A 21,990-nucleotide genomic window follows, 5' to 3' on the forward strand; every position below is an offset into this window, starting at 1 on the left:
ATTTCCTAACATTTTTCTTCATGAATCACATCAAGCTACATATGTAACTGTCCTCACCTCTACCAGGGCTAAACTGGATATATTCAGTTGAAGTCAATGGTGTCAATGAAGTTAGTCTAATTTTTTGCCAGTTTAAATGACAGCAGCATCTTGCCCGAAGTACATAACTCACCAACAAAGTAAACCATAAAGTTTGGTTTGATTGTATTTGATGGACAGCATTTTGTAAATATGTTTTTACACACACACACACACACGGTAGAATTTGAATGATTTTATCTGCTCCTCAGTTTTATTTTAACCAGTTTCAAAAAGATGGAAGAATGAAATAGCACTAGTAGAGAAATCTTAGTTATATAAAACTCCTACCTACATGCGTGCATTTTTACTTTACCTTTTAAAATCAGGATTACTGGGAAAATATCTGGTTACAACAAATTGTAGGGCAAATTATCCCATGTTGGATTCTCACTTTCTGGCCAATGGTCTGGCTGGAAATCAGTGCTCCACCTAATAAACCACGGAACTCAGATGTGGTCAAATCCCCCCAAACTTGGCAGATTGTGGTGACCCTGTGCCTCTTGACTGCCTCCAAGACTAAGGCAACCCTATTTCTGCTGAAGCCGTGGTTCCATTGGCCACTGCCCTTTCTCAGGGTGAGGGGTTCATCTGGTGAGAGGGAATTGCTTTAAGAATGCCTGTGGGCTTATAGAAGGATGGTTCTATGTAGAGTAACTGGTTATCCATTTCTGTGCACCTTCACCCACTCCCAACATGACAGGCCATAACTGGTGTTCCATGAGATCATGAGGAAAAGGGAAACATACCATAGAGCTGACTGTTAGCTGATTGGCAGACTCATCATCTGAGGAAGGAAAAATAAAAGCACAAGCTATGTATCACTTCACATTTCTTTCCTTGTGGCTGGCTTTGTTTCCAAAAATAAAATGCAAAACCAGAACAAATCAACTCAAACTAATGGGTACTAGCCCCCCAGGACCTTTCCAGCTTAAGCCAGCTGGGAGGAGACAGGGCATATCCTTCCTGTACTGTGAGCCTCCTTTGCTTCCCCTTTCCTTTTATAGCCCCATACAGCTTAACATGAGACAGGCAGAAACCCAGGAACCCCTTAGATGTTGGAGCACCTTTATACACCACCAGTCTCCCTTCTGTGCTTTCCAGCCCCCAAGATCCACTGATTTTCTCTGCTCATGGAAGTGGAGAGTAGCATATGGGCAATATGGAGAAGGAGAATTTCATACTGTTCTTTTCAAATACTGCATTGCTAAATAATGTTAAGGAAAAGCCTCTCCTTCTAAAGCCAGACCTCTCCTTCTGAAGCCAAAGGAGCATATAGTTTATGCTGGTACAATATATCAAGCAAACAAAATAAAATCTCTGATTTCTGGCTGGCTGGCAGTTTCTTCGCTCTCTCCTTCCCATCTCTCGTCTGAAGACGATGCAATACAATCTCATCTTGATGTGAGGAAAAAATACTTTAAAAGCTTCATCCTCCTTATGGTTTAAAAAAAAAAAGCCTCCCAGCTATGTGTTTACCATGGGTTTAACCTACTTATAAGGGATGTAGCTTTATTTGGCTCCGGGCTGCACCTGAGGCCAAAACCACATTGAGTGGTCAAAGACAGAGATTTCTCTTAAACGTCATGATGTCTCATTTCAATTTCTTCTGTGCAAAAGTATTCATGTATAAATACTCTACAGCCATTCTAAATACAGTACAGTGCATTAAACCACAAAAAATTACATTTATATGGAATAAGACTCTGGAATGAAATAATAAAGACAAGAACATTCAGACCAAAGACAAACTCCTCCTTATTTTTTACCTTACGATCCTTTATTGATAGCAACTACAGTACATTTGACATGTGTTTTACCAAGGAAAACTTCTTTTTACCATTATAATTAGTTGCAGAATGGTAGCATTTACTGGTGTTGATCAAGTCAGTGCCTCATCATGCTAGGCACTGCACAAATACATATTAAGACAACCCCTGCTGCAGATAGATTACAATCTATGTAGACAAGACAGAAAATAGGGACAACAGAGGAATAGAGACCTGAAGTGAGTTACACAAAGTCACACAGTACGTCAGGGTCAGAGCAAGACATACATCCTGGGTCTCCTAAGTCTAAGACCTGTGGTCTTCGTCCACTAGCCCATCTTCCTCCACAATGGTCTTCAGTACCAGTTTTGTTGTGAGGTGCAAATCACATTATCATCAACAGAATTTATGCACATGACAGCGGACAGTATTATTACATATAAATGTATAATGGATTTTGGGCTCTTTTTTTAAAAAAATGGCCTCCAATTTTCTCCCTACAACAAATTGTGGGTATAAACCAGAATTAAGATACACTTGATTTGTGACTGCAAACAGTACTGAAAACAAGAGTATTATAATCCAAGATATCATCAGAAATGGTGTAACAGGACAGCTGGCCTATTTAATGTAACAGCACTCAGCTCTTCTGTTCCAGTCCAGATGCACCCAGTTGGACTAAGTGAGTGGGGCAGCACCTGGGGCTGATAAGAGGCCTGGTAGAAGGAGCTGCCAGAGGGTCAAAGCAGATTGGCTCAGCCAGGAAGAGCAGTTCCTGGGAGAGAGCTGAAGGCAGGAGAGCAGCAAGGGGTTTGCTGGCTGGTGTTCCCAAACAAAAGAGCCCGGGCTGGAGAAGGCTGAAGGAGGGAGGAGTGGCAGAGGGACTTGCCACCTGGCTCTAAGCCAGAGAGCTGGAGCCAAGGGCCAGGAGTCTGAAGGGCTTACTCATTGGCACCTCCTGGCTAGGGAGCTGGGTCCCAGAGGAACCATGAGAAGAATGGCTGAGAGAGTGCCCACTGGGTAGAGTGGGGTTGTGTTCCAAAAGGAAGAGCTGGGGTGGCTGTCCCAGCAGGGGGACAAAGGAGAACTGTTAGAGTCCAGGTCTGGTGAAAGACACAAGAGCAGTGAGAAGAAAGCAGTTTTAAAGACCACATGCACTGGGTGATATGGAGTACATTGTGGGATTTTGTGGTTGTGAATTTTTGTAATGTGTTTTGTTAATAAACTGTGATGGACTTGAGGCAATGCTTGTATTGAACTTACTAGGATCCAAGAGGGAAACTGAGGAAAGCGGCCACTTGCAGGCCTGCCCTGAGGCCATGAGGGGGCGGGCATCTAGGAGGAGGCCATTTTTTAATAAATAGTCATTTACTGAGAGAAAATAAGCTTCTTGTAATAAACAAAAGCAATTTTCTGCTGTCAGAGGAAATTTACCATTCCCTGAATATTACCATACCACAGGGTCTCCCTCTACCCCAGGGGAGGTCTTACATATTATTTATATAGTTCCAAAAGTGTGCTAGGTGCATTACAGACAGTAAGAACACAAGGACCTCCCCGCAAAATCCTGCTGTTCAATCTAAGTAATGTCTCCAAAGTATTTGGGGGGTTATGAGCAAACTAGCGGGAGATGTTTCAAAGGCCTCATTGAAAGTTAATGGAAGATGGGCACCTTACTCCTTTTTTGTGCCTTTGGCAATCCACCCCGATAAATTAACAATAGCGGGCCACATTTTTAGATGGTTCTTCTATACAGTGCCAGTAGTGGCAGCTACTTTAATATATTAAAATAGAAAACATACACAAGTGAGACCCACAAAATATTACTGAAATGAGGTTAAACTGTTTCAAACCTTTCAACATACAGAAGCTTGGCTTATAAACAACTCCAAGGACTGTTTTCTTTTAAGTGCTGGTACAAGATGTCTCTGGGATAACTTAAAGATTTGTTTTAAAATATTTTTTTGTATTCTATTCACCTTACGTTAAGTACAATATCTTTACCGAAAGCGTCAGGTATGAAGTTGCTAGAGGAAGCAAACCAGAAGCACAGCTTTGTACAATTAGTAGACAGGCTGTTGCTTTTAGTTAAAACTATTAGTCAGATGCCACCACTGCTAGAAGAGGTAAAATTCAGAAATATTGAAAATGAAGCTGCAGCAAAGACAGGCACAGAAAGCAGAACACACGACACTTTAACAGCAATTTGGATTTTGGTCAGGAAAGTGTTCGTTTAGGATTCCACTATAGAAATAAATGCTTTCTGGAGACTGCTTCTAGAGGCAAAGTGCTGTATGGCACGGGGACTAGAAGCAGCACTCTTTTCAGCTCAGATGCTGGGACTCCATCCTAGCTTCTCTGCTGAGCCTTGCAGAGCTACCATTTTTTACTAGGAGAGCAGGACAATCTACTGGGAAAACCCAGCCCCTTACCTAGAACTTGCAGGGGTGTCACCAGAAAGAAACAGACAACTTCACCTGAGAAAATATGGTTAATTGGGTCAAACTGTGTGACAACTTTGGTGATTTAGTTGTGCACATATGTCCAACCGGGGGCTAGCCTCTGGAACCAAGTTCCTTGTGCAAATTTTGCCCCCTGAATCCAGATGTTAAAGTTCAGTGTACTGAACTGTGGTATGACTTAGCTCAAGAAAAAAACTGAACAAAAACTGGACACATCACAATTTCCCCTCAATAAAAACGAACAGCTGCTGCTGTGGGAAAGCGGATACTAAGTATCCTCTTCAGTGTTCCTTCTGTCCAATGGGCTTTGTCCCATGAACCTTAAGTCATACGAGCAGTCCCAGGAAATCACTGGGAATGTTTACGTGAATAAGCACTTGTCACACAATAAGGGTTGGCAGGACTGGACTCCATTTTATTTGTATCTCAATGAGAAGTTTCTTTCTCAGCAATAAGAAATGAGTCTTATGAAGTACTGAAGATCTCCCGGTTGATGCTAGATCCTTATCTCCTGCTAGAGTTAGTATCTTACAGGATCAGAGCCTAGCTGTGTGAAAACACCAGCATTTAAAATTCTTTTAAAAAATTCAGCTCCATGAGTAACTGAATCTTGAAGATGTAGTTCTTTAAATATGTAACCACAAAGCTGTGTGAAAAAAGCAAGAAAGAGACCAGGAGGAACCAGAAATGAAGCACATTTTCTAAAAGCTTCTTTTCTCAGTCTGTTGGAATTCCGTAGCTTAAAACACAGACTGTCTGCTGGACTTAGAAAGGACCAGAAAGGCAATACATGCCCACAGAGTGGATGGGAGGAATGCGCCAATTAAAATGGAAGTTGTGAGTAGTTCATCTTATAAAGGTCAAACCTTTGGTAGAAAGGTCACTGAAATTATGAGCTCTGATGACCGAGAAAAAAAACAGCTAGAAAAATTACTTCTTAGATGTCACAGCCAGGGGCAGATTAATGCAGGGGCTTTAGGCACTGCAGCCCTGGCCCTCGGACTAAGGGGGACCCTGCAGGCCCATGGGCGGGATGCGGACCGCTGCTTCTTTTCATTCGGCCCATGGCAAGTCTCCACACCGCGAGCCAGACACCAGTCCCCAAGCCTTGGCACCGCCCCCACCCCCCCCCAGGGCTGGAGCTGCGAGCGCCGCCTCGCCAATGTGCCCCTAGGTGAGAGGCATTCAGGGAATCTCTGCACGCTGCCCCCACCCCTAGCACTGGCTCCGCAGCTTCCATTGGCTGGGTACCGCAGCCAATGGGAGCTGCGGGGGCAGCACTTGCGGGCATGGGCAGCATGCACCATGCAGGGTGGCCTGGCCCCTCTGCCTAGCAGTTGGACTTGCCAACCACCTCGGGGAGCCAGGGCAGGCAGGGATCCTGCCTTAGCCCTGCTGCACCACCAACCAGGAGCCGCCCAAGGTAAGCACCTCCCGGCCAGAGCCTGCACCCCACACTACCTCTGCACCCCAACCCCCAGCCCAGCCCTGAGCCCCCTCCTACACCCAAACTCCCACCTAGAGCCTGCACCCCAAACCTCCTGCTGCACCTCAACCCACTGTCCCATCCCTGGCCCCACCCCAGAACCCACCCCCCCCACAGCTGGAGCTGCACCCCCTCCTGCACCCCAATCCCCAGACCCAGCCCTGAACCCACTCCACACCTTCGGGGCCACACAAAATCTAATAGCCCTGGGCCCACAGGGGAGTTAATCCGGCCCCGGTTATAGCATGTGCCCTGATAGAGGTTCTAATGAAAAACAGCAACTGTAGGACCAAATATATATACATACTTTTGAAAAATAATAACAATAGATTGCACATATCTCTGGTAGTCATCCTGGGCTGTGTGCCAGTATTTCTGAAAAATAACTTTTACTGCTAAATGGTGCACTTCACTACCATATAGATTTTTATGTATATACTATAGCTTACAATTGAACCTCCAATAATTAAAGCACCAAAACCTAAAGGTAATGAGAGAAGAGCTACTGACCATTGGATATTTTTTCTTGAGCTTACAGTTTCCAGGGAAACCAATTGCTTGGCAAGTTTCTAATACATTTTGTTGGTTTACTTTGCTTCTGGTTCTCAGCCAATGAAGACTCCAAAGCGGTGAAGCAACAAAGAGAAAATTTATGACAATAAAATTAACTAGCTTGGTGAAATAATAATGAAATACAAATTAAACTAGTGTATACTTTAGGTTAATTCAAGGCCTTTGGGTTTTTGAGGGTCTTGGTCCTGTTACCAGAGGCAATTTAAATGAGATGACCCTGGTGTTCTGTTGACAAACTGAAATGCACAGTATTTAAAGCTTTACAAAACTTTTAATGAAACTTTATTTATGTTTCAGAGTTCCCTACTTCCTTCATAGATGATCTTAAGACCACATTAAAAATGTAAAACAGGGTCTATAACAAGGGAACTTAATCCATAACAATTTTAGCAGAATTAAAAATTTACTAAATGAATGTTTGACCACAAAGACACAGAAATAATGTCATTCAGACCAAAAGGAGAACCAATAAATATAAATTATTTGGACTTTGAAAAAGGCTCCGATAAATCCTCTCACAATAATCTGTTAAGGAACCTAAAGGGTATGTCTACACTACAAAATTAGGTCGATATTATAGAAGTCGATTTTTAGAAATCAATTTTATACAGTCGATTGCGTATGTCCACACTAAGCACTTTAAATCAGTGGAGTGCGTCCTCACTACTGTGGCTAGCATTGACTTACGGAGCGGTGCACTGTGGGTAGCTATCCCACAGTTCCCACAGTCTCCACCACCCACTGGAATTCTGGGTTAAGCTCCCAATGCCTGATGGGGCAAAAACATTGTTGCGGGTGGTTTGGGTACATGTCATCAGTCACCCCTCCCTCCGTGAAAGCAATGGCAGACAATCGTTTCGCACCTTTTTTCCGTGCGGACGCCATACTGCTTTCAGCAGACGGTGTAGTAGGACTGCTAACCGTCATCATCCACCACTTCCACTGCAACTCTGTTCTGCTGCTATTGTCTCAATAGCGAATTTCTCCATGTTGTCTGTCATGTGCTCCCGGGTATGTGTGTTCCTCCTCGGGAAGTGTGCACGGTGCTAACCATCATCATCCACCGCTTCCGCTGTAACTGTGCTCTCCTGCTCTCATGAATCCACCTCGCAGGTCCTCTCATTGTTCTTTATAAATATCTATTCTCATGGCATCCGTCGTCAGCCACCACTTCTGCTGCAACTCTGTTCTCCTGCAGATGCCATACCACAGCAAGCATGGAGCCCGCTCAGATCACCACGGCAGTTCTGAGCATTGTAAACACCTCGTGCATTATCCTGCAGTATGTACAGAACCAGAACCTGCAAAAGCAGGTGAGGAGGTGACGGCAGCACTGTGATGAGAGTGATGAGGACATGGACACAGACTTCTCTCAAAGTACGGACCCCAGCAATTTGGACATCCTGGTGGCAATGGGGCAGGCTCATGCCATAGAACGCCAATTCTGGGCCCGGGAAACATGCCGTGGGACCGCATAGTGTTGCAGGTCTGGGATGATTCCCAGTGGCTGCGAAACTTTCACATGTATAAGGGCATATTCATGCAACTTTATGACTTGCTTTCCCCTGCCCTGAAGTGCAAGAATACCAAGATGAGAGCGGCAAAGAGTCCTGTGGCACCTTATAGACTAACAGACGTATTGGAGCATGAGCTTTCGTGGGTGAATACCCACTTCGTCGGATGCATGTACTGGAAATTTCCAGAGGCAGGTATAAATATGCAAGCAAGAATCAGGCTAGGAATAACGAGGTTAGTTCAATCACGCAGGATGAGACCCTCTTCTAGCAGTCGAGGTGTTAACACCAAGGGAGGAGAAACTGCTTTTGTAGTTGGCGAGCCAGTCACAGTCTTTGTTTAATCCTGAGCTGATAGTGTCAAATTTGCAAATGAACTGAAGCTCAGCAATTTCTCTTTGAAGTCTGGTCCTGAAGTTTTTTTGCTGCAGGATAGCTACCTTTACATCTGCTATTGTGCGTCCAGGGAGGTTGACGTGTTCTCCCACAGGTTTTTGTATATTGCCATTCCTAATGTCTGATTTGTGTCCATTTATCCTTTTACGTAGGAACTGTCCAGTTTGGCCGAGGTACATAGCAGAGGGGCATTGCTGGCACATGATGGCATATATTACATTGGTGGACATGCAGGTGAATGAACCAGTGATGGTGTGGCTGATCTGGTTAGGTACTGTGATGGTGTCACTGGTGTAGATATGTGGGCAGAGTTGGTATCGAGGTTTGTTGCATGGATTGGTTCCTGAGTTAGAGTTACTATGGTGTGGCGTGTAGTTGCTGGTGAGAATATGCTTCAGGTTGGCAGGTTGTCTGTGGGTGAGGACTGGCCTGCCTCTCAAGGCCTGTGAAAGTGAGAGATTGTTGTCCAGGATGGGTTGTAGATCAGTGATGATGCATTGGAGAGGTTTTAGCTGAGGACTGTGTGTGATGGCCAGTGGAGTTCTGTTGGTTTCTTTCTTGGTCTTGTCTTGCAGTAGGAAGCTTCTGGGTACACATCTGGCTCTGTTGATCTGTTTCCTTATTTCATCATGTGGGTATCATAGTTTTGAGAATGCTTGGTGAAGATCTTGTAGGTGTTGGTCTCTGTCTGAGGGGTTGGAGCAAATGCGGTTGTACCTCAGCGCTTGGCTGTAGACAATGGATCATGTGGTGTGCCCAGGGTGGAAGCTGGAGGCATGAAGGTAGGCATAGCGGTCAGTGGGTTTTCAGTATAGGGTGGTGTTAACGTGACCGTCACTTATTTGCACCGTGCTGTCTAGGAAGTGGACCTCCCATGTAGATTGGTCCAGGCTGAGGTTGATGGTGGGGTGGAAGCTGTTGAAATCGTGGTGGAATTCTTCCAGGGTTTCCTTCCCATGGGTCCAGATGATGAAGATGTCATCAATGTAACGTAGGTAGAGAAGGGGCGTGAGTGGATGAGAGCTGAGGAAGCGTTGTTCCAGGTCAGCCATAAAAATGTTGGCATATTGTGGGGCCATGCAGGTGCCCATAGCAGTGCCACTGGTCTGGAGATATATATTGTCACCAAATTTGAAATAATTGTGTGTGAGGATAAAGTTACAGAGCTCAGCAACCAGTTGTGCTATGGCATCATCAGGGGTACTGTTCCTGACAGCTTGTATTCCATCTGTGTGTGGGTGTTTGTGTAGAGAGCCTCTACATCCATGGTGGCTAGGATGGTGTTTTCTGGAAGATCACCAATGCATTGTAGTTTTCTCAGGAAATCAGTGGTGTCACAGAGATAGCTGGGAGTGCTGGTGGCGTAGGGTCTGAGTAGAGACACCAAATATCCGGACAGTCCTTCAGTGAGTGTACCAATGCCTGAGATGATGGGGCGTCCAGGGTTTCTGGATTTGTGGATCTTGGGTAGTTGATAGAATAACCCCGGTTGGCGCGCTAAGGGTATGTTGATTTGTCCTGTGTTAGTGTAGGGAGCGTCTTCAGTAGATGGTGCAGTTTGTTAGTGTATTCCTCAGTGGGATCTGAGGAAAGTGGCCTGTAGAATTTGGTATTGGAGAGTTGTCTGGCAGCCTCCTTTTGGTAGTCAGACCTGTTCATGATGACAACAGCACCTCCTTTATCAGCCTCTTTGATTATAATGTCAGGATTGTTTCTGAGGCTGTGGATGGCATTGCGTTCTGCACGACTTAGGTTATGAGGCAAGTGATGTTGTTTTTCCACAATTTCTGCCTGTGCACGTCGGCGGAAGCATCCTATGTATAGGTCCATACTGTCATTTCGACCCTCAGGAGGAGTCCATGTGGAGTTGTTCTTCTTGTGCTGTTAGTGGGAGGGTATTTGTGTATTAGAGTGCAGCCCTCACAGTTCACAAGCAAGTGGAGATAGCCCGCTGGAAGCTTGCAATGCCAGACAGCTACCGGTCAATCGAGAATCAATTTGGAGTAGGCAAATCAACTGTGGGGGCTTCCATGATCCAAATAGCCAACACAATCACTAAACTGCTGCTATCAAGTGTAGTGACTCTGGGAAATGTGCAGGTCATAGTGGATGGCTTTGCTGCAATCTAACTGTGGTGGGGCGATAGACAGAACGCATATCCCTATCTTGGGATTGGACCACCTTGGCAGCCAGTATGTAAACTGCAAGGGGTATTTTTCAATGGTGCTGCAAGCACTGATGGATCACAAAGGACATTTCACTGACATCAGTGTGGGATGGCCAGGAAAGGTACATGACACTCGCATCTTCAGGAACTCTGGTCTGTTTGAACAGTTGCAGGAAGGGACTTACTTCCCAGACCAGAAAATAACTGTTGGGGATGTTGAAATGCCTATAGTTATCCTTGGGGACCCAGCCTACCCCTTAATGCCATGGCTCATGAAGCCGTACACAGGCAGCCTGGACAGTAGTCAGGAGCTGTTCAACTATAGGCTGAGCAAGTGCAGAATGGTGGTAGAATGTGCGTTTGGATGTTTAAAAGCGCACTGGCGCAGTTTACTGACTCGCTTAGACCTCAGCGAAACCAACATTCCCACTGTTATTACTGCTTGCTGTGTGCTCCACAATATCTGTGAGAGTAAGGGAGGAGACATTTATGGTGGGGTGGGAGGTTGAGGCAAATCGCCTGGCTTCTGATTACGCGAAGCCAGACACCAGGGCGATTAGAAGAGCACAGCAGGGTGTGCTGCGCATCAGAGAAGCTTTGAAAACCAGTTTCATGATGGCCAGGTGTGACAGTTCTGTTTGTTTCTCCTTGATTAAAACCCACCCCCTTGGTTCACTCTACTTCCCTGTAAGCCAACTGCCCTTCCCGCTTCGATCACCGCTTGCAGAGGCAATAAAGTCATTGTTGTTTCAAAACCATGCATTCTTTATTAATTCATCACACAAATAGGGGAATACCTGCCAAGGTAGCCTGGGAGGGGTGGGGGAGGAGGGAAGGACAAGACCACGCTGCACTTCAAAACTTATTGAATGCCAGCCTTCTCTTGCTTGGGCAGTCCTCTGGGGTGGAGTGGTTGGGTGCCCAGAGGGTGCACCCCACGTTCTTGGGCGTCTGGGTGAGGAGTCTATGGAACTGGGGGAGGAGGGCGGGCAGTTACACAGGGGCTGCAGCAGCAGTCTGTGCCTTCTCTGCAGCTCCACCAGACACCAGAGCATATCAGTTTGATCCCCCAGTAGCCTCAGCATTGCATCCTACCTCCTCTCATCACGCTGCCGCCACCTCTCCTCTTGCTCCCGCAACCTTTCATCTTGCTCGTCCCTCCTGTCCTCGCATTCATTTTCTGCTTTCCTGGACTCTGCCATTGTTTGCCTCCATGCATTCTGCTGAGCGCTTTCAGTGCGGGAGGACTGCATGAGCTCAGAGAACATTTCATCGCGAGTGCATTTTTTTCACCTTTTTATCTGCGCTGGCCTCTGGAATGGAGATGATAGGGGGAGCGTTGAAACATTTGCAGCTGTGGGAGAAAAAAAAGGGAGAGTAGTATTTTAAAAGACACATTTTAGAAAACAATGGGAAGTCTCTTTCACAGTGAACCAAGCTGTTAACATTACATAGCACGTGTGCTTTTGGTACAAGGTCGCATTTTGCCTCTTATGTTGAGGGCCTGCCCGTTTGGTGTGAGACGTACACAGGGCCAGGCAACAGAGTTCAGCTTGCAGGTAGCCATTGTAAGTCACAGTCTTTCAGCTTCTTCAACCTTCATAACATGTGGGAATGGTTTCAAACAGCAGCACTGTCCTTTCCCATACCAAGCACCCGTTGGGTTGGCCATTTAAAAGGAGGGGCTGCGGTTTTGGGGTTAACGTGCAGAACAAACCCAACTAAACCCCCACACACACCCCCAATTCTCTGGGATGATCATTTCACCCCTCTTCCCACTGTGTGACTAATCTTCCAGGGAAGATCCGTGCCAGCCAAACGCAAACAGCTCAGTGTGAATGCCCCTCCCACACGGCATGGCTAAAAGCAGGGATGATTTCTTTTCAGCCACAGGCAAACAGCCCAGCAGGAACAGCCACCTCTGAATGTCCCCTTAATAATGTCCCTGGAGGATTTCTGCTCCATCCTCAGACATGTTAACAGACTTTTCCAGTAGCTGTACTGGCCACGAATGCATCCCAAGTCTTCAGGGCAAATTAATTATTAAACATGCTTGCTTTTAAACCATGTATTATATTTACAAAGGTACAATCACCAGAGGTGCCTTCTCCAGCTTCATGGTCCAGGACCCTGCCTTGGGAGGGTATTGGCTCCAGGGTGATAAACAGTTCCTGGCTGTCAGGGAGAGCGGTTTCTCCACTTGCCTCTTGTGTGCTATCCTCATCATCATCATCTTCCTCGGCCCAAAATCCTTGTCCCTGTTGTGTGAGACTCCCCCCTTGCAGGTATCCATGGACAGGGGTGGGATAGTGGTAGGGGCACCCCCTAGAATTGCATGCAGCCCATGGTAGAAGCCGCATGTCTGGGGCTCTGATCCGGAGTGGCCATTTGCCTCTTTGGTCTTTTGGTAGCTTTCCTGAGCTCCTTAATTTTCATGTGGCAGTGCTGCGGATCCCTGTTATAGCCTCTGTCCATCATGCCCTTGGAGATTTTTTCAAATATTTTGGCATCTTGTCTTTTGGAACGGAGTTCTGATAGCACGGATTTGTCTCCCCATACAGTGATCAGATCCAGTACCTCCCATTCGGTCCATGCTGGAGCTCTTTTGCAATTCTGGGACTGCATGGTCACCTCTGCTGATGAGCTCTGCATGGTCACCTTTGCTGATGAGTTCGCCATGCTGGCCAAACAGGAGATGAAATTCAGAAGTTCCCGGTGCTTTTCCTGCGTACCTGGCTAGTGCATCTGAGTTGAAAGTGCTGTCCAGAGCAGTCACAATGGAGCACTCTGGGATAGCTCCCGGAGGCCAATACCGTCGAGTTGCATCCACACTACCCCATATTTGACCCGGCGATGTCAATTTCAGTGCTAATCTCCTCATCAGATTAAAGAGATTTTAAGAGCCCTTTAAGTAGACAAAAATGGCTTTGTCATGTGGATGGGTGCAGGGTTAAATAGATCTAACACTGTTAAATTTGACCTAAACTCATAGTGTAGACCAGGGCTAAGTAGTTACTCAGTGAGAGGTAAAGTTAAGTGCTAGGAAGCCAACAGTAGAAATAAATGGTCAATTCCAACATGAGCTCAGGTGCTTGTAACAAGCAAGACTTTTTTTTATGTTAAAGCTCTGGATGCAGAGAGGTAGCAACATTTGTGGATGACAATTTTTTAAGTTAGTCAAGATTAAAGAAGATTTTTGAGGAACTTCAGTAGGACCTAACAAATATAAATCGATACAGCAACATGATGAATATGATTACATTCATTGCGAAAGATAAGGAACAATTTGAACTATTCAAATGCACTGAAAGATTCTAAATTAACTGTAAAGAGGCAGGAAAAAACCCCAAGTCACTGTGGACAGCCCAACAGAGACTTCAGCTCAACATATAGCAAAAGTAAAAAATGCAAACAAGATGACAGATCATTTAAAAACAGAAAATAATATTGAAAAGATTGCAATGCCATTATTAAATCAGCACACCCTCAAAATACTCAGTTCCTCAACTTAGTTCCACTGAGGTCAAATGGAGCTACCTCCATTTTTTCATCAGTTGCACAACTGTTTTCCTATTTTAGTTACCACACCTCACGAAAGGCTACGGTAGAAACAAACAGAAAAAGACAACCAAATCAACTAGTGTCATTAAAACACTTCCATGTGAGAAGAGACTTAAAAGATAAGTAGTATTTAGTTTAAAGAGGAGACAAAAAAGTAAGTGATGAAAGTATATAAAATGGTGTGAAATGACCTTTTTATATGAATGCTCCTCTCTCAGACCACAAAAAGAAGGGGGTAGCCTGTGACATTAAAAATTAATGAGTTTAAATACAGGGAATACTTTTTTGATAAAAGGAAAAAATAATGTGTTGTATAAAAAGTAACACATGGCTGCAAGATAGTATCGAGACCAAGAGTTTAGTAGGATTCCAAAAAAGGTTTATATACATATATACCTTTTATTTTTATTTATATATATATATATAAAATCAATCCAAATATAACCTCCATAGTTACACTAGTGGGAACAAAACTGGAGTAAGGATATCAACTCTAAAACTTCAGGATATAAACCATTAACTGCTTGGGACTAGGAATATGCTGCCATCCCACTGGCATGCTATTACCTGAATATCAATTATTGGAGCTCTGCGCCTTCCTGTGAAAAATCTGGTAATGGTTGTGTCAGAGTCAGGATATTGGACTAGATGAACAATTAATTGTAATCTGGTATGGTAACTTCTATGTTCGTAAGGGTAACATGGAGTGTCCAATATGTAGCTGTGATGTCACATTCTAATATATACATTAAAGGTTTATTTGACATAACAGGTGATGAAACCTGGCTATGAGTGGAAAATTATAGTACTGTAGACTTCCCTACACAACTGAAGGTCATGGCTGCCTCTTACCTATCAGCGTAAGGTGAGTTTGCATAAAAAAAACCTTACATTTTTATATCTTTGTGTGATGGGGGTGGGAAGCTATTTTTAGATCATTCAGGAATAAATCCCAAATCAGTTTAAAAGCCAAGAGAATGCCACTTAGGTTACATTAGCTGAATTTTGACACTAACATTTTCCACAGAATAATAAGTGAATTGGTGAATTAAAAAAAAATAAGTATTGGCAAACTTGGCAATAATGATATATTAGCATTATACATTTATATTTATATTTACATTTTATATATTTACCTTTCACCGCTAACAGGGAGTTTCAAGAGGGAGTTCTCCAGGTGAAGGAGGAGCAAATATGGGACCCTTGGGGTAAGCGGCTGTCTGTAGTGTGTGTTTGTGTTTGGGGGTTACTTGCTGTGTGCTGAGCTTGTATTTGTCTGTCTGTTTGTTTGTTTGCTTGTTTGAAGGACCATGTGCCGTGGCCAGCAGTTGGAAGCTGCTTTCAAACAAGGTTTGAAATCTAGAAGCCTCTGTTCACTGGCTGAGTCTTAGTCAGGGGGTGGGGCTATCAAGAAGGCCAGGACTTTATAAGCAGTGAGCAAGCGACCAGGGAGCTTTGCAAACAGGGACCACTAACATGGAGTTTTGAGAGGGAGTCTGGAAGGGGAGTGGAAAGGGGGCGAGGTACACTTGCCAGTCTTTAAAACCTTTAAACTAAACTATAATCAGAACTTCTTGATTTAAACAAAAACCCTATCATTAAACAATAGTAAAGAATAAAATTGTCAGACACATAGAAGAACATAAATTGTTGCACAAAAGTCAACATGGTTTCTGTAAAGGGAGATCATGTCTTACTAATCTATTAGAGTTCTTTGGGGGGGGTCAACAAACATGTAGACAAGGGGGATCTAGTGGACATAGTAGAGGTATACAAAATCATAGAGGTATATAAAATCATGAGTGGTATGAAGAAATAAGTTATTTACTTGTTCCAATAATATAAGAACTAGGGGCCACCAAATGAAATTAATGGGCAGCAGGTTTAAAATAAATAAAAGGAAGTTCTTCTTCACTCAGCGCAGTCAACCTGTGGAACTCCTTGTCTGAGGAAGTTGTGAAGGCTAGGACTATAACAGGGTTTAAAAGAGAACTGGATAAATTCATGGAGGTTAAGTCCATTAATGGCTATTAGGCAGGATGGGTAAGGAATGGTGTCCCTAGCCTCTGTTTGTCAGAGGGTGGAGATGGATGGCACTTCATCATTACCTGTTAGGTTCACTCCCTCTGGGGCACCTGGCATTGGCCACTGTTGGCAGACAGGATCCTGGGCTGGATGGACCTTTGGTCTGACCCAGTATGGCCATTCTTTTGTTCTTATGTACATCTAAATCAAAAATCATATTTTTGTCAGCTATGGCCACTGATCACAGGATGAGGATTTTTGGCTCTAAAACACAGTGCTAAAACTTTACATAACACAATAGCGCTATGTAAAGCACAGAAAGAGTAACTGTTGACATCTTTGCTGTATTAATATTTTAGAAGATAGCATAGAAGTTATACACGTCTCTGACTTACCCAACAATGCAGAATCAGAGTAAACAATTCAAGAACTTGGTCAAAAATGGGAAATTAGTGGCAAGGCCAATACTCAGATTAACTGTGGACCAGATTCCCCTGTCTGGTCAGGTAACATTTAGTGGTGTCCATTTTCCTCCCTCACAATCCTGATGCCATCTAGCTGCCAGCCTGATACCTATCATAAACTAGAGAAGTCTCAAGGCTGTTCTTCCCCTCAGTGCCTATTGGCCCCCAGGAACTGATCCCTGAGGATCACTAGGTCATAGCAACACCTCAGGCCATGTCTACACTTACCGGTAGATTGGCGCTACTGCAATCGATGCAGCAGATGTCGATTTAGTGAGTGACAACGTATCGCTGCCGCTTGCGTGGGTGCATGGGAGAGCTAGGGAGGCTCCTTGCACCCTAACTTACCTCTAGAACACCGGTGCATACAAGGTCCCTAGGACTGTAATTGTGTCAGCAGAATAATTCCCTGCCCCCAGGCAGCTCTTTTCTGGAAGAAGGGGTTTGGGCACCGACCTAGGACTTTCATATGTCTGCTATTTAAAATACACATTAACAAACCAATTCCTTTATACAACAGGGCAAGAATTGTATTAATAAATAAATAAAATAAATAAAAGCTTTATTGAATTATTACAATAAATGGCTGAGCACTTATAATGATGACCTGCAATGTCTAAAGAGAATTTAAGAATATTTTTCTCTCCATTGGCCAATGAGATATTTGGAAACTAGGGACAGAAGGGGTGAAATGGCAACTGGCTAGTTTGTCAGGCATGACAGTCAAATGTTACCAGAACTCAGTCATGGAGAAATATGGACTTCTCAGTAAAGGTTGCTTAAAACAAAAGCCCATTTATCTGAACGCTGAAGACATTTAATCAATTTACATGAGAGATTTCAAAATTAGTCAGACTGTAATGAACTATGAAATACTGATTAATGAATTTTTGCAATGTTTGATTAGAAACTGAACATGTATGCTAGCACACTTTTGACATTAGAGCACTTATAGGCAATACTTTGTTCCTTGAAATTACCATAATGTAAATAGTCTCTGAATTATGGCACTTGGTTGTGTTTGTTGTTAACAGTGCTTTTTTAAAAAAGAAAAAAGGATGCTGTGAAAATCTTTTAATGTAGAAATTGAAACCTTCTTAAAATGGATATACAGGATAAAAGTGTATTTTATTAATTGTATATTCTATTCTACATAGGTTCTTTTACAGTCCTTATCATGTTAGTATATGATTGCCATCAGAAGCACATTAAACTATGCGACTAACATCTGTCGCTTATGGCTCATTTTCTCATCCTCTCTCAGAAAGGATTATGCATGCTGCCAAAATTGTGTATAGCACCCATACACCTGGTACAAAATTTACTAACATACAAAAAGGCAGGTCCCTGACCCAAAAAGCTTACAGTCTCAAGGAATAAATAATATGTAGACCAAATGTCCCAATGGCACATTTTGTAAACAATGGGAATTTTGTCATCGATTTCATTGTGAGCCAAGGACACCCAAAAAGAAAGAAGGGTTGGGAAAATGGATGCAGCACAAGACCAGTTGCTATTAATAGTAGGGCCCATTTTCAAATGGATGTGCCTAGCTAGCATACACTCAACACACAGGTAAACCGGGATGTAGGAGCGGTTGGAGCAGGAGCAAGGCCTAGTGATCGCAGCAGGAGTCAGAAGTCAAGAGCTGGAGCCAGGAACCAAAGCCGGGGCTCAGAGCCAAAGTCAGGAAGCCAGCAGGGAAGTAGGGCTGCAGCAGACTGGGGAAGGGAAGGAGCAAGGCAGGAGCAGGGCTGGGAACAAGGCAGGCACAGGAGCCATAACAGCTGTGGGCATAAGCATTGAGCAGCCACAGATCAGATGTTGCGGGTGGACATCAGAGCAGATTTGCTGACTTCCTCAGCTAATCTGGCAGAGTGGCCAGTCAGATGGCCCCCCTGTGGCTCAGCTGTGCTCACAGGCTGCCTGGAGCCTGGGCAGGCGCAGCTGCAAGTCCTCATTCCTGTCAGTATGTGTGCATCAGGTGTTGTTCATGAGCAAATCAGCTGTATTGCAAGACAGCCACCTCCCTTTATATGCACCCTATTGAAAAAATGCCCATACGTATATTTCGCTTCAGTATTGTGGTTATCTTTTCTAAGGTGCCAGTCACTGCAATATTTAGGTGCCATTAAGTACATTTACAACAGAAATGTTTCCTTTTCAGAAGCAAATCAGATTCTCCTCCCCTTAGCTTAAAATTATTTGGTTTTGACCAACTGATTTGAGAGGTTGGCTGCAGAACCCGCATTGCTAAACCCACTTTGCAATATGTTCACTAGAAGATATGCCAAAACACTTGATTCTCACAATGGGTCTTGAACATGGACTCAGCCTGATTTTGGGTGTGTACAGCTGAAGGGACATTAAACATTATTTCTTCAAATGTCATTACTATATAATACTATATGATTTTGAGGTATACCCACAGATGTGTATATTTCTTTGACCTGAATCCAAGTATCAGCAATCAGACGATGTTTAGATTCTGAACCTTCTCTAGTTTCATTTCACAGGATACTCATTATTTTGATTGATTAGTAAGGCACCCTTATTAGGATCCTAAAATAACAATTACCCTGAAAATGTAAAAATGTGTTTGTTTTTGTGAAAACTAAATAATAACAATAATACTCTAATAAAAATGAACATAGGAAAGAAAGTTATTGTACCTAGAAACAGACCTAATTCTTACAGGGTCAACAAAAAAGTGCAACTCTGTCAATGAAAAGATTATTCTAAAATAATCAATAAAAGAATCTCATTTTTAATTGCTTATTAGTTCTCTCTACTTTTTACTACATACGAAGAAATCCTCTCATCTGCAATGAAACATGGAAAATCATTCAGTTTTGGATTGGTGGTTGCCAGTAGCAACAAATACTGGAATATTGCCATCTGGCTTCTTGTTTTAAATGAGATTTGAATAATCAATTTAATAATGGATAGAGTACATGCTTACAGAAATAATCACTTGTCATATCTTTAAAAAACTTAAGTGTAAAACAAAGATACACTGTATAAATATAATGTAAAGCAAACAACCCATCTATACAGACAACAATTTTTATTTTCATTACTAACTTTACATAAACTGGAGTATATCTGTTCTCTTCGCTTGCTTAGCTGCTCACATTCAATGTTTAATAATCAGGATGAAATCTACAGAGCAGTGGTTTGCTACAGGAATTCAAATCCACTAGTCATTTCGTGGAGAATGAGATTTAGCAAAAAAAATGTTGAGTTTTGAATGTTTAGTTCTGTACATCATAGGAAATACAGTAGAAAAGGCCTGCTTAAAAACAAACAAACAAACATAGCACAGAATAAAATATCTACATTACTACCACTACTTTAATTGCGCAGCATGAAATTATTGTTCAGAAAGTAAGCACTTCAAAATTCCAAATAGTTTGTTCATTTATAAGATATATGGAGTACACAAAGTATTCCCACACTCTGCTGAGGCCAGCAATAGGATGTAAATGATGATAGGATACTGTGCTAGAAATGTCTGAGTTGTGCAAAGATGCTTACAAAAGATAAAACTCATGGATTAACCTTGTAACTGCACATATTAAATTGGTGAATTAGTAGGAATATGCAATGAACTTAAGCGGTCATCCACGGCTACTTTAAAAAAAATGTATACAAAAATCTTGGAACGAACAAAACACAAAGTAATTCCTAGGTGATGTTCTTCAGCCTCTATACTTTGATGTTATCGATTTAAGGTGGGATTTTCAAAAACACTCAGTGTTGGCCTAACTACACCCATTGAAGTCAAGCTCCATTGAATGCTTTTGAAAAATCCCACCTTTAAACTACAAGTAAGAAAATCAGTCTTCAGATTTGTCTGTGAAATAAAACAGCAGCACAGTGGTATTTTGGACAGTACTTTGGTCAGTGGCTCATTGAACTAAATGCTGCCCCCCAACTACACATGTAAGCTCTGCTCAGGCAGTGTCTGTTTGCTCTGGTCCATGAGTGGGCTCTTATGAGCCACAGTAGAACAAATAATAATAATGAGTAACTCCAGGGACGTGGAAGAGGTTGCACCAGTGTACCCTAGTTCATATGGCTGTTATCAGCAAAGAGGAAAGACTTTCAAATCTGAGGGAAGTTTTAAAGTTGTTATATGCCCACAACCAGCTTTGAAAGGAGAAAGTCATTGATGCACAGAATATGAAACAGAACTGTAAAAGTGAAAAGGTTGGTTACTGCTGTGAAAGTCTTAATTGTCATATTAGGATTGTATATAGAGGTATTTGCTTCTAGATGTTTAGTCCAATATTCACAGCCAAATATTGACTCTAGAAGTTGAGTATGGAGAACAGTTTTAAATCCCTCCCTTCTAATATGTATACATTTGAAATTATTTTCATTTTCTTCTCCTCCTCCCATTCGAACTTCCCTTTACGGCATTCTCCTTAAAGTAAGGCCACACAGCAAACCTATGACATTTTACTACATAAAATTAACAAAAGACTTCATACTGTTTTGAGCATTTTCACTTTAGAAAAGTGTGAATATGAGAGTTTTGGAGTCATACACATAAACAAACAAGTATTGAGACTAATATTTCTTTTTTTGGTGTCTGAGAGCGAGCTGTGGGCCATGCCATAAACTGAAAAAAGACAAGACATGTTTTGGAGCCACCACTTCCGAGTTATAGAAGGACATTGGGGCCATACTGGACATTGAAGGAAAGCTGAATCTTGATGCCCAAAGAATATCTATTTAATAGTCCCTACTGCCTCTCTGTATAAAAGATGAATTAAGAGAACTCACGTCTTTCACCATTAAGGCAACAGTCAGCACTGCTTGGAATAAGCAGATTCTTTGTAACTATGTCTCTAGCAGAGTGAAGAAAATGATGACAGGGAGATAGTTTTGTTAGAATAACGTTTGGACCTGCAGGGTCTTACTACTGCATTCCTGTATCTATATGGGTCAGATACTGTGGTCCTTCCAAAACAGGTTTTTACAACATATGTACCATTTGGTATTAACATTTCTTGTTTGCTTGATTATTTATTTTCCATGAATGTAACTCAGACATTACCTGCAATGGCATTCAGCAACAACTGGATTACATAGCACATTTGCTCAGACTAGTAGACAGGCTAACAAACCATTGGTAATGGGTTGATAAAATGCAGCCTTTCTACTCTGCTCTCCAAACCTCCAGGTGCCAACATATGAAATATTTGTTGACCCACTTCGGTTCAACTCCAGGTATGAACAGTATGTTTCTGTTAAATTTTCAGAGTATGATGTGGCTTACAAGTAAATGGACTTCAGCCTGCCAGACAGGTGCCAGCAACATCATTATTCCATCTTCATATGATTTATTCTTATTGGTAATCTGCCAGATGGCACAGAGGGAGCACTCAACATTGCCAATTAAGTGACCTGAATTAGGGCACAGATTTAGGATCCCAGGCTTGAACAAACACACGGGCAGGTGTCCAGTGATTGGTAGGGGTCATTTA

The sequence above is a fragment of the Eretmochelys imbricata genome, chromosome 12, assembly GCF_965152235.1.
Source record: "Eretmochelys imbricata isolate rEreImb1 chromosome 12, rEreImb1.hap1, whole genome shotgun sequence".
NCBI lineage: Eukaryota > Metazoa > Chordata > Testudines > Cheloniidae > Eretmochelys > Eretmochelys imbricata.